The sequence below is a fragment of the Apium graveolens genome, chromosome 3, assembly GCF_009905375.1.
Source record: "Apium graveolens cultivar Ventura chromosome 3, ASM990537v1, whole genome shotgun sequence".
Taxonomy (NCBI): Eukaryota; Viridiplantae; Streptophyta; class Magnoliopsida; order Apiales; family Apiaceae; genus Apium; species Apium graveolens.
Genome location: NC_133649.1, coordinates 216932368 through 216946355, shown reverse-complemented (window position 1 = coordinate 216946355; position 13988 = coordinate 216932368). Strand labels below are relative to the sequence as shown.

The window sequence follows — 13988 nt, the reverse complement described above, 5'->3', positions numbered from 1 at the left end:
TTTGGCTTGGCTACTTTTTAAAATTTACCATGGTAAATTTTACTTGGCCAATAATCATCCAACAAAATAAATCTACTTGTCATGCTTATGTCATCATGATTGTGTCATCTTTTAACACATGTCTTCTCCTTATGGTGTGATGACATCATCATCCACTAACCTCTTTGATTAAACCTTAATTACTTGGTTAATGACCGCTTATCTGTTATACGGTTCGCTTAACTTTTGTTCTCGTTCGTCATTTGAGGGATAATATCCGGGATCCTATTACTTGGGTTCCCCTAACCTTTCTCAATAGTTTATATTCCTTTTATGATCCTCTCTTATAATCCTTGAATTTAAATCCTTTTAATCATGTTACATTATACTCAATTCTTTCGGTATCTGGTGGATTTTCGGGAAAAATCAAAGTGTTCGAATTTGGTTTCCGACGATCTTTACATATACTCATATACTTTATGGAGTACTAATAAGATCTCAGAATATCAATAAAATAACTCCTACATAGTGTGGCATGAAAATTTTCCTTAATCAGCAAAATCACTATTCATAAGGATTACAAAAAGTCCAAAATTTTTGGGGTTATTACAGTAAATATGTATTTCAAGATTTTATGATCTGTATAGATTTCGCATCTTTCTCCATACAAGTAGTGTCTCCGAACTTTAAGGGCAAAAACTATCGCTGCTAGATCCAAATCATGGTGGGATACCTAGTCTCATAATCCTTCAATTTTCTTGACGCGCAGGCAATGAATTTTCCATTTTGCATTAGCACGCAACCTAGTGTCTTGAGAGATGCGTCACTATAGATCATGAAGTTTCCTGAATCGTCTGGTAAGGTTAACACTGGGGCAGAAGTCAATCTTTTCTTCAACTCTTAGAAACTTTCCTCACATTTCGAGGTCCATTCAAATTTCTCACTCTTCCGTGTGAGTCGAGTCAAAGGCGTAGCTATCTTTGACAAATCTTGTACGAACCTTCGGTAGTAACCGGCTAATACAAGAAAGCTTCTTACTTCGGTTGGTATCTTTGGTCGTTCCCAGTTTGCTACAACATCAACCTTTGCAGGATCTACTGAAATTCCTTCACTACTGACGATATGTCCTAAGAATTGTACTTTGTCTAGCCAAAATTCGCATTTTGAAAATTTTGTATACAGCTTTTCCTTTCTCATAATTTCCAATACTAATCCAAGGTGTTCCGCATGTTCTTCACGAGACTTAGAAATTAAGATATCGTCAATAAATACTATTACAAACTTATCCACATATTTCCTGAATACTCGGTTCATTAAATCCATGAAAGCAACAGGGGCGTTCGTTAATCCAAGTGGCATAACTAGGAACTTATAGTGTCCATACCTTGTGTTGAGTGGCATTTATGACACTTTATTATGCTCTAATAAGCATTGGATTGATGCATTTGTACTCAAGTTTGTAAGTGTTTTAACGTGTTTTCTAGTGCTTTTGCATTTCAGGCATTATCTAGGTAATCAGGTGAATTAACATTGTTTTGGTGCTAATATACTGTCTAGGTGGTGTTGGAATAAAAGCTCGCGAAGACCGGCTCGAATCTGCAAGAGAAATGGAAGAAGTCAATTTTGGCAGAAGCCCAGCGCGCCCGCGCTGAACTAGCGTGCGACCACGCTGAAGTACAGGAAGCCAGCGCACCCATGCTAATGAAGCGCGCAGCCGCGCTATGTCGAGATAATAAAATCCTGATTCTATTACAATTCTGTTTTCTGGACTCCTGGGTTGATTTGACTGCTATATATTGATAACACAAGATCGTTTTTTTAAGGAGGAGACTTACCAGAGCACAAGGAGAAGACGACAAGAGATCTATAGCACAATTCAACAAAGGCGAAGATGATCTAGTTTATTCTTGTGAATCTTTGTTTTGAGTTGTAATCTTGGATGTTCATTTCTTATTTTGGTGAACCTATACTCTTTTTTGTACTTTGTTTTATTTATTCGTTATAAAGACTACGTTTTATATACCATGCTTTCATCGAAACCCACGTTGATGATGAGTCCGATTATGGGCTAATCGTTATCGTGGCGTTCTAGCAGATTTATTTATAGATTTCTTTAGTTAAATTGTTTGATGCCTTAGTGTATGGTGATTGTATGATATCCTAGTATTGGTTGTGCGTATTCGTCTTATGAGCGTCACGAACTTTTAAGATAGTGTGTTAATTCTTAATGAAGCGAAAGTGAATTTAAGGATTTAGAACTTGCCATGCTAGCATAGGTTCATGTATTGTCATGCATGATTTGTAGGTAATTTTTACCATCTTACTTGCCCTGTGTAATAAAGATAGATAACTTGTGCTTAAACCGTTATGTTGTCAAATTCTATAGACATACAGGGTCTCAATATAATTGGTGTCTATTCAGCTTCTCTCTCTTTTGTGGATGTCTGATAGTATGGTACTCGCACAACGAAAGTTGGCGTTTATCAGTTTCGTGTTATCTGATTAGTGTCATCACCATTTCATGCTAAGGTTAAGATCAATAAGGCTATTGAATGAAGTATTTAATGAAGTTATAATTCCATGTTTGACATATTTATTAATTCAGTCCATTTTATTTTCGTAGTTATAATTATTAGTTTAATTCTTAGTTATGAACAACCTCACTTTGTTATCATTTTAGCATTGAATAATAGCCATACATTGTTGCTTAAGTGTGTGAATTAATTAGTTAACCAATACAGTCTCTGTGAGAATGAACTAGAAAAGATTCTATACTACTTGTGAACGCGTATACATGTGTGTATTATTAGCGCATGTTTAGCGACTAACAATTTTTTGGCGCCGCTTCCGGGGTATGCAGTGTTAACTGATAGTTTATGTGCTTTCCATCAGTGATCGTTAAAGTTCATTGACTCGTACATTGTTACTTATCTGTTTCCTTGTCTTATTTCAAGTACTCTAGCGAGGGTGTATGCATACGCATTCGCGTACTCGTAAGAGAACAATGGATAAAGCCGAGGAAGAAGTTGTGGTAGTTCGTAAGGAAGTTTTTGAGGAATAAGAGAAAGTCGAAGAACCAGTTGTAGTAGCGATGGGAGATCAAGCAGAAAATCCGAAGGCTTTGATGGACTATTCTCAGCCTAAGATTAATGACATTCAATCAAGCATCATCAGACCGGCCATCAGGGCTAACACTTTTGAGATCAAGTCAAGCACAATTCAGATGATACAGAACTTAGTTCAGTTTGGGGGTTCTCCTACTGAAGACCCCAACATGCACATCAGGGATTTCATCGAGATCTGCAACACTTTCAAATTCAATGATCTGACGGAAGATGCTATCAAGCTACGCCTGTTCCCATTCTCTCTGAGGGACAAGTCTAAGTGTTGGTTACACTCTTTGCCAGCATGATCTATCATCACTTGGGAGGATCTTGCGCAAAAGTTTCTCACTAAATTCTTCCCCATGGTGAAGACTGCTACAATCAGGAATGCTCTTACCCAGTTTGCTAAGCAAATAGAGGAATCTCTGTGTAAGGCTTGAGATCGATATAAGGAGACGCTAAGGAAGTGCCCACGCCATGACATGCCTGATTGGATGATTATTAACTAAACAGTACAATCCCCCTGGTTTTCAGCAACCACAATATGCACCTAGACAGCAACTCCAGCTGCAACAAGCTAATGAAAAATCTGAATTAGAGGAGTTGAAGCTTATGTGCAAGAGTCAAGCTATTTCTATGAAGACCTTGGAGAATCAAATTGGGAAAATTGCCAATGCCTTGCTAAATCATCAGCCTAGTACATTACCTACTGACACTGAAGTGCCAGGAAAGAGGGAAGCTAAAAGCAGGTAAAGGCAATCGAGCAGATGCCTAGTTATGCAAAGTTTATGAAAGGTATTCTCTCTCGGAAGGTGAAGCTAGATGATTTAGAGATAGCCGCTCTCACGGAGGAATGCAGTGCTGTGCTGCAACAGAAGTTGCCTCCGAAGCTTAAAGATCCAGCAAGCTTCACTATTCCATGTACGACTGGAAAAGTGTCTTTGGACAGATGCTTGTGTGACTTGGGAGCTAGCATCAATCTGATGCCTTTGTCAATTTTCAAGCAGTTGGATTTACCTGATCCAAAACCGATTTATATGACCTTGCAGTTGACCGACCATTCTATTACATATCCGCGAGGTATTGTGGAGGATGTCTTGGACAAGGTTGATCAACTCATCTTTTCTGCTGATTTTATAATTCTTGATTTTGAGGAGGATAAGAAGATTCCCATAATCTTGGGAAGACCTTTCCCGGTGACTGGCCGAACCTTGATAGATGTGCAGAAGGGTGAGCTCACCATGCGAGTTCTGGATCAGGATGCCACTTTTAATGTGTTCAATGCTATGAAATTCCCTACTGATAATGAGGAGTGCTATGAAATTCTCTCTGAGGGACAACTCCAAGTGCTGGTTACACTCTTTGCCAGCAGGATCTATCATCACTTGGGAGGATCTTGCGCAAAAGTTTCTCACTAAATTCTTCCCCATGGCGAAGACTGCTGTAATCAGGAATGCTCTTACCCAGTTTGCTCAGCAAAGAGGGGAATCTCTGTGTGAGGCTTGGGATCGATATAAGGAGATGCTAAGGAAGTGTCCATACCATGGCATGCCTGATTGGATGATTATTAACTAAACAGTACAATCCCCCTGGTTTTCAGCAATCATAATATGCACCTAGACAACAACTCCAGCTGCAACAAGCTAATAAAAAATCTGAATTAGAGGAGTTGAAGCTTATGTGCAAGAGTCAAGCTGTTTCTATCAATACCTTGGAGAATCAAATTGGGCAAATTGCCAATGCCTTGCTAAATCGTCAGCCTGGTACATTACCTAGCGACATTGAAGTGCCGGGAAAGAGGGAAGCTAAAAGCAGGTAAAGGCAATCGATCAGATGCCTAGTTATGCAAAGTTTATGAAAGGTATTCTCTATCAGAAGGTGAAGCTAGATGATTTAGAGATAGCCGCTCTCACGGAGGAATGCAGTGTTGTGCTGCAACAAAAGTTGCCTCTGAAGCTTAAAGATCCAGGAAGCTTCACTATTCCATGTACTATTGAAAAAGTGTCTTTGGACAGATGCTTATGTGACTTGGGAGCTAGCATCAATCTGATGCCTTTGTCAATTTTCAAGCAGTTGGATTTACCTGATCCCAAACCGATTTATATAACCTTGCAGTTGGCCAACCGTTCCATTACATATCTGCGAGGTATTGTGGAGGATGTCTTGGACAAGGTTGATAAACTCATCTTTCCTGCTGATTTCATAATTCTTGATTTCGAGGAGGATAAGAAGATTCTCATAATCTTGGGAAGACCTTTCCCGGCGACTGGCCGAACCTTGATACATGTGTAGAAGGGTGAGCTCACCATGCGAGTTCTAGATCAGGATGTCACTTTTAATGTGTTCAATGCTATGAAATTCCCTACTGATAATGAGGAGTGCTTAAAAGTGGAGTTGGTCAATTCGGTGGTCATATCGGAACTTGATGAATTGCTAAGGTCTGATGCCTTAAAAAAAGCCTTATTGGGGAATTCAAATAGTGAAGATGACGAAGGGGAAGAACAATTGCAATATTTGAATGCTTCTTCATGGAAAAGGAAAGATATGCATTTTGAATCTCTTGGAATGGAGGAATTGAACAAAGCTCCTAAACGCCTCAAGCCTTCTATTGAGGAAGCTCCCACTCTTGAGCTTAAGCCTTTACCTGAACATTTGAGGTATGCATTTTTAGGTGATGCATCTACTCTGCCTGTTATTATTGTATCTGACCTTTCAGGTAGTGATGAGGAAAAGCTTTTGAGAATTCTGAGAGAGTTCAAATCAACAATTGGATGGACTATAGCAGATATCAAGGGAATCAGCCCTTCTTACTGTATGCATAAAATTCTGCTAGATGAAGGTAGCAAACCTACGGTCGAGCAGCAAAGAAGACTTAATCTTATCATGAAGGAAGTAATGAAGAAAGAAATTCTTAAAAGGCTAGATGCAGGGATCATCTCCCCAATCTCTGATAGTTCATGGTAAGCCTGGTTCAATATGTGCCAAAGAAAGGTGGAATTACTATGGTAGTAAATGAGAAGAATGAGCTTATTCCTACAAGGACAGTCACGGGGTGGAGAGTTTACATGGACTACAGGAAGCTAAACAAAGCCACTAGGAAGGATCACTTCCCTTTGGCCTTCATTGATCAGATGCTCGACAGGTTAGCCGGTCATGAGTACTATTGTCTTCTGGATGGATATTCGGGTTACAATCAGATTTGTATCACTCCAGAAGATGAGGAGAAAACTACCTTCACTTGTCCATTTGGTACTTTCGCCTTCAGATGAGTTTCTTTTGGTTTGTGTGGTGTACCAGCCACATTTCAGAGATGTATGATGGCCATCTTTTCTGACATGATTGGCCAGAATGTGGAGGTGTTCATGGACGACTTCTCAGTCTTTGGCGATTCTTTTGATGAATGCTTGCAAAATCTTGGACATGTTCTCAAAAGGTGTGTTGAGACCAATCTGGTTCTCAATTGGGAGAAATGTCACTTTATGGTGCGTCAAGGCATTATTCTCGGGCATAAGGTTTCTAGTAAAGGTATAGAGGTGGACAAGGCCAAAGTGGGGGTCATTCAGAATCTTCCTCCACTTATTTCTGTTAAGGGAATTCACAGTTTTCTTGGTCATGCGGGTTTCTACAGGCATTTCATCAAAGACTTCTCGAAAATTTCAAAGCTTTATGCAGTCTGTTAGAGAAAGATGTTCCTTTCAAGTTTGATGACGAGTGCCTTGTAGCTTTTGAGACATTGAAGAAGAGTTTAATCACGGAACCGGTCATAACTGCACCTGATTGGAATAAGCCTTTTGAGATGATGTGCGATGCAAGTGACTATGAAGTTGGAGCAGTTCTCGGGCAAAGGAAGAACAACATATTTCATGTGTTCTGCTATGCTAGTAAGACCCTAAATGGTTCCCAACTGAATTATACTACTATGAAGAAAGAGCTTTTGGCTATTGTCTATGGTGTTGAGAAATTTCGATCTTATCTACTTGGGACTAAGGTAACAGTTTTCACTGATCACGCCGCAATTCGATATCTCATCTCAAAAAAGGACTCGAAGCCTAGATTGATTAGATGGGTTCTTTTGCTCCAAGAATTTGAACTAGAGATCAAGGACAAAAAAGGAATTAAAAATCAAGTCGCTGACCATCTCTCGTGTTTAGAAAATCCTAATGCTACTTCATTGGATAAGACATTGATAATGAGTCTTTTCCCGACGAGCAACTATTTGGAGTACAAGAAGAAGAACCTTGGTTTGCAGGCATTGTGAACTTCCTTATGAGTAATAACATGCTTCCCGACTTATCTTATGCTCAAAGGAAGAAGTTTCTACATGAGGTGAAGTGGTATATGTGGGATGAGCCGTTTCTTTTTTGCCAAGGAGCTGACCAAATCATCAGGAGATGTATTCCTTACAGCGAAACGGGGGGGATCTTGTGAGATTGCCATTCAACGGCTTATGGAGGACATTATGGTGGAGAAAAGACAGCAGCTCGTGTTCTTCAAGCAGGTTTCTTTTGGCCGACATTGTTTAAAGATGCTCATCAGTTCGTTTTGAAATGTGATCGATGTCAACGTGTGGGTAATATGTCTAAGAGGGATGAGATGCCTCTTAATGTGCTTCTCGAGGTTGAGGTCTTCAATGTTTAGGGAATTGACTTCATGGGGCCATTTGTCTCATTTATAACAATCAGTATATCTTGTTGGTGGTTCATTACATGTCGAAATGGGTTGAAGTTAAAGCGTTTCCAATGAACGATACAAAAGTGGTGCTTAATTTTCTTCACAAGCAGATATTCACAAGGTTTGGAACTCCAAGAGTCATAATCAGTGATGAGGGGTCGCATATTTGCAATCGCAAGTTCACTGCTATGATGAAAAGGTATAATGTGAATCATCACATTGCTATGGCTTATCATCCTCAGACGAATGGTCAAGCTGAGGTATCTAACAGAGAGATCAAGCACATTTTGGAGAAAGTGGTGTATCCCTTAAGGAAGGATTGGTATTTGAAGCTTGATGAAGCTGTTTGGGCGTATAGAACAGCATATAAGACTCCATTGGGAATGTCTCCGTTTCAGTTGGTTTATGGTAAGGGGTGTCATTTGCATGTGGAGCTCGAGCATAAGGCATATTGGGCTTTGAAGAAGTTGAATCTGGACTTGGATGCAGCTGGATAGAAGAGGATGCTTCAATTGAATGAACTTGACGAGTTTCAACTTCAAGTTTATGAGAACAACAAAATGTATAAGGAGAAAGTCAAGAGGTGGAAAGATAGAGGTCTAGTGCTCAAGTCATTTGTGTCGGGGCAACAAGTTCTTTTATTCAACTCCCGTCTCCGTCTTTTTCCTGAAAAGTTGAAGCCAAGATGGTCAGGGCCGTTTATTATCAAAACTGTGTTTCCACATGGAGCGGTGGAAATTTTTGAAAATGATCCGGGCCAAGCATTCAAGGTAAATGGTCAGAGGTTGAAGCATTATTATGGTGACACAGCAAACCGTGAGGTGGTTAGTACCGTTTTATTGTCCATTTGATCTCGATATTCTACGTCGAGCTAGCGACGTAAAAGAGAAGTGCTTCTTGGGAGGCAACCCAAGTATGTTGTACTTTAGTAGGTAGAAGAAGCAAGAAGAAAAGAGAAAAACACAAAAAACCAGAAAAAGAAAAAAATTCAGGGCCAACTACAGAAGCTGGGTGCGCCCGTGCTGATCAAGTGCGCGGCCGTGACATTTTTCCAGTAACCAAGCGCGCCCGGGCTGTCCTAGCGCGCGCCCGCGCTGATTTTCCAGAGAGTGAGCGCGCTCGCGCTGTCCTAGCGCGCGGCCGTGCCGGGTCCCTGATCGAAAAAATAAAATAAAAACGGCAGTTTTAAGAGAAAATCGGGTTTTTAACAAAAAAATCAATTCCAACCCAATTTTTACTCTTCCACATCCCATAATTCCCTCTCCTAATCAGTTTCATTATTCCCACGATTCCCATAATCAATTCCCACTTCTTTTCCTTTTAGAATTCATACCTCTCCACCTACAAATACGTACACTTACATACAACTTGTCCACCAATATACAAACTCTCAAACACAAATTCTCTCTAAACACTTAAACTTTTATTCTCTCTTCTTCAATCCCGATGGCACCCAAGAGACAAAGAACACAAGTTGATAGTAGCACCACATATTCTTCATCTGCGGGTGGTGTGAGGCCCATATTTTCTACTTCTGAGGCTGATGAGGAGTACACGAGGCTTTTCTCGAAGCCTATTGCTAAGGAGCGAGGTTTTCTGTCATCAGGGAAGGATGGTAAGCTGTTAGATATGATTCTCGAGATGGGCTGGGTTTCTTTTTGTGAGGCACCCGCTGCTGTGCCCATGAGTGTTATGCGGGACTTCTATGCAAATGCCAAGGCGGAGAAGAATGGGTTCACGGTAGTGATGGGGAGGACTGTAGAGTACAGTGATGATGCTATCAGGGCAGTGATTGAGTAGCCCGCAAGGAAGGTGGGTCAGGACACTTGGAACGATAAGACTCCGGAGGACTTTGATTTAGATCTCATCGTTATTCATATGATCATTTGCCAAGTGGTGTGCCTATGGAAGCAGCTACAGCAAGAGGTTCTCAGCATGCCCGTAGAGCAGCTTGGAGAGCTCAATATGGAGAGGAGGCTGGTTCGTCTCAACAGCAGTAGGAGGCAGCAGGAGCAGAGATGGGAGCTAGTTTGAGTTCGACGCAGTATAGGCGTCTCGCGAGGAGGATGGATGCGATGCACGATATCCATAGTCGATTTGCACACGATCTCACCGAGGCACTTGGGACAGCTTTTAGAGCCACCGGTGTTGACATCCAGTGGCCAGTTTTTGGTGAGGATTCAGTGTATCCGTCCCCAGACACGCCTGACACTCCTCCCGTTGAGGGCGAGGATTCTGATTCACAGTAGGTATGCATGTTCCTTACTATTACCTTTACTGAGAACAGTGAATATTTTAAGCTTGGGGGTAGTAGTTGAAGAAATATAGTTTGTGTGAGTCTCATATAGTTTGCATGTTCATGATAGTTTTTTCTCATATAGTTATAGTTGCATATTTTGCCATGTAGTTTTTTTGGTACTTTTATGATATTTTGTTCATGTAGTTTCATGTATTTGCATTATAACATGATCCCTTAGATAATTTTCCAATTAACTTGTGATATTGATGCTAGTGTGGTGATGTCGTATTTGGTGATGGAGTCTTATTGGATTGATTTGCATGCTAAAGACACTTGTATTTCACTAAGTCTTATAGGTTGCTAGAGTGGTAGATCATAGTCATGATTTGTTTGACTGTCGAGGTTTAATCGCTTGTTTATATTTGGAATTTAGGGTATTCTCTTAATAATAAAAGACATGGATATGTAAAAATTGGAGAAATTGGATTTCATTGCTAGTTATGTGTCTAGGTGTCAAATAGCTAGTAGTCGGCTCATATTTATATGAGTAGTCTAGGGTTGAACGAGATGAAGTGAAACACACTCGTTCAGAAATTTATGAAATAAAAAAAAAGTAGAAAAAAAGAAAGAAAAAAAAGAGAAGAATAAGTGTTATGCATAATTGATCACGACTGGGCTCTTTAGTACTCGAGGTATTAAGTTCTTAGGGGACTTTGTGCCTAGTGACCTATGGCTTTTATAGTCTGGGATTTGCTAACCTAACGCTCGCTACGTCGGTACTATTGTATAAGTCTTTTATGGACCTCATTCATTGCACGATCAAATAAGCATACTTGTGTTGTGTTATTGTGAATAAAAGCATGAATCCATAAAAAACTCTGATATAAGAATTGAAGTATTATAAGTTATTTTGAGTCTAGATTTTATTCTATTTATAAACTTGTGATTGTTTTGATAAGTAGTGAGTCATGATTGTCGATCTAGTAGCAAGAGTATCTCTGTAAGCATTTGCACACATGCACGTCTCTGGTTTGTAGGTTGATTTGAGAGATTTGATTGATCTTTATGCGAATAATTGCATTTGATGAGGTGTTGCTTATTGGTTGGTTTAGTTACTTCATGGGAATCATTGCATTCATATTAGTTGCATTCATGTATTTTTAATTCTTGTTCTTTGAGTCTGTTTATGCTTGAGGACAAGCATCGATTCAAGTTTGGGGGTATGTTGAGCGGCATTTATGACACTTTATTATGCTCTAATAAGTTTTGGATTGATGCATTTGTACTCAAGTTTGTAAGTGTTTTAACGTGTTTTCTAGTGTTTTGCATTTCAGGCATTATCTAGGTAATCAGGTGAATTAGCATTATTTTGGTGCAAATGTAGTGTCTATGTGGTGTTGGAATAAAAGCTCGTGAGGACCAGCTCGAATCTACAAGAAAAATGGAAGAAGTCAATTTTGGCAGAAGCCCAGTGCGCCCGCGCTGAACTAGCGCGCGGCCGCGCCGAAGTACAGGAAGCCAGCGCGCCCGCGCTGATGAAGCGTGCGGCCGCACTGTATCGGGATAATAAAATCTTGATTCTATTACAATTCTATTTTCTGGACTTTTGGGTTGATTGGACTGCTATATATTGATAACTCAAGATTATTTTTTAAGGAGGAGACTTACCAGAGCACAAAGAGAAGACAACAAGAGACCTATAGCACAATTCAACAAAGGCGAAGATGATCTAGTTTATTCTTGAGAATCTTTGTTTTCAGTTATAATCTTGGATGCTCGTTTCTGGTTTTGTTGAACCTATACTCTTGTTTGTACTTGGTTTTATTTATTCGTTATAAAGACTACGTTTAATATACCATACTTTCATCGGAACCCACTTTGATGATGAGTCTGATTATGGGCTAATCGTTATTGTGAGGTTCTAGCAGATTTATTTATGGATTTCTTTAGTTAAATTGTTTGATGCCTTAGTATGTGATGATTGTATGATATCCTAGTATTGGTTGTGCGTATTCGTCTTATGAGCGTCGCGAACTTATAATATAGTGTGTTAATTATTAATGAAGCAAAAGTGAATTTAAGGATTTAGAACTTGCCATGCTAGCATAGGTTCATGTATTGTCATGCATGATTTGTAGGTAATTTTAACCATCTTACTTTCCCTATGTAATCAAGATAGATAACTTGTGCTTAAACCGTTATGTTGTCAAATTCTATAGACATACAGGGTCTCAATATAATTGATGTCTATTCAGCTTCTATCTCTTTTGTCGTTGTCTGATAGTATGGTACTCGCAACGAAAGTTGGCGTTTATCAGTTTCGTGTTATCTGATTAGTGTCATCGCCATTGCATGCTAAGGTTAAGATCAGTAAGGCTATTGAATAAAGTATTTAATGAAGTTAGAATTCCATGTTTGTCATATTTATTAATTCAATCCATTTTATTCTCGTAGTTATAATTATTAGTTTAATTATTAGTTATAAACAACCTCACTTTGTTATCATCTTAGCATTGAATAATAGCCATACATTGTTGCTTAAGTGTGTGAATTAATTAGTTAACCAGTACAGTCTATGTGGGAACGAACTAGAAAAGATTCTATACTACTTGTGAACTCGTATACTTGCGTGTATTATTACCGCGTGTTTAGCGACTTACCCCTTTTCATAAACGCCATCTTTGGCACATCCTCAGGTTTAATCTTTAACTGGTGGTAACCTGATCATAAAAATCAATCTTTAATTGGTGTTAACTGGTTGAAAAACATACAGCTCCTTTCAGTTGATCGAACAAATCATCAATCCTTGGTAGAGGGTACTTATTTTTAATAGTGAGCTTATTCAATTCTTGATAATCTATGCATAATCTCATAGATCCATCTTTCTTCTTCATAAATAAAACTGGTACTCCCCACGGAGATACACTGGGTCGAATCACTCCTTTATCTAGTAATTCCTGTAGTTGAGTAGCCAACTCCTTCATTTCCACGGGGGCCATTTGATATGGAGTTTTAGAAATAGATGTCGTTCCTGGAGCGAGATCAATTGTGAATTCGATTTCTCTATCAGGGGGTAATCCGGGTAGATCTTCGGGAAACACATCTTCAAATTCCTTCACAACTGGGATTTCTTCCATCCTAGGAGTAGATTTTTCTGTATCTATAACTTGAGTGAGATATGCTTGTCAGCCTTGTAGTATTCTTTTAGCTTGCAACATAGTGAGAAACTTACGGGTTTGTTTCTGACCACGAAGAATCACTCTCTTGTTATTAAATTTTTTTAAGCTAACTCTCTTTCACCTACAATTAATCTGAGCATCATATCGCGTCAACCAATCCATTCCTAGTATCATGTCAAATTCTCCCAATTTAAAAGGAATAAGGTCAACAACAAAAGGTTTTCCTTGAATCTCTAACGTAGAATTAGGGCATACTTGACTAACAGATATAACTTCTTGATTTACAATTTCTACCATCATATATTCTTCTAGCGATATTAACTCTGATCCCAACTTATTCACAAAATTCTCAGATATAAAGGATCTAGTAGCGCCTGAGTCAATTAACACACAAGCATTTGCAGAATTCACTAAAAGCGTACCTGCGATGACGTCATTATCAGCGATAACATCTTTTAACGTCATGCTGAAAGTACGTGCAGTAGATTTGGTGTTGGTGTTTTTGGCACTGCTTGAATTATGGTTATCTTGACCCGGAGGTGCCATGAGTCTGGGTACCTCATTTCCTTTCCTGGATTGATGACATTCAAGTGCGTAATGTCCTTTCCTCCCGCAGTTGTGGCAAGTGATTTCCTTGTCCTTGCAATTACTAGCATGATGTCCTTTCTTCCCGCATACATAGCAAGTAACGTTCTCTTGGCGGCATTTTCCATTAAACTTTCATCCACAGGTTTTACAGTCTGGCAGTGGGGGTCTTCCTTGAAGTAGATTCGCGGTTTGAGGAAACCGAAATCTGGTCTCTTTTCCCCGATTATC

The 13988-nt window shown here is 39.4% G+C and overlaps 2 non-coding genes across 2 annotated transcripts; both read right to left on the bottom strand.

Annotated features, from left to right (window-relative positions):
- Window positions 1–3460: 3460 nt before the first annotated feature.
- LOC141716009 (small nucleolar RNA R71) lies at window positions 3461–3567 on the bottom strand. The gene has a single exon (XR_012572744.1). It is a non-coding gene; the product is annotated as a small nucleolar RNA R71 (small nucleolar RNA).
- Window positions 3568–4526: 959 nt separating this feature from the next.
- LOC141715407 (small nucleolar RNA R71) lies at window positions 4527–4633 on the bottom strand. The gene has a single exon (XR_012572172.1). It is a non-coding gene; the product is annotated as a small nucleolar RNA R71 (small nucleolar RNA).
- Window positions 4634–13988: the final 9355 nt, after the last annotated feature.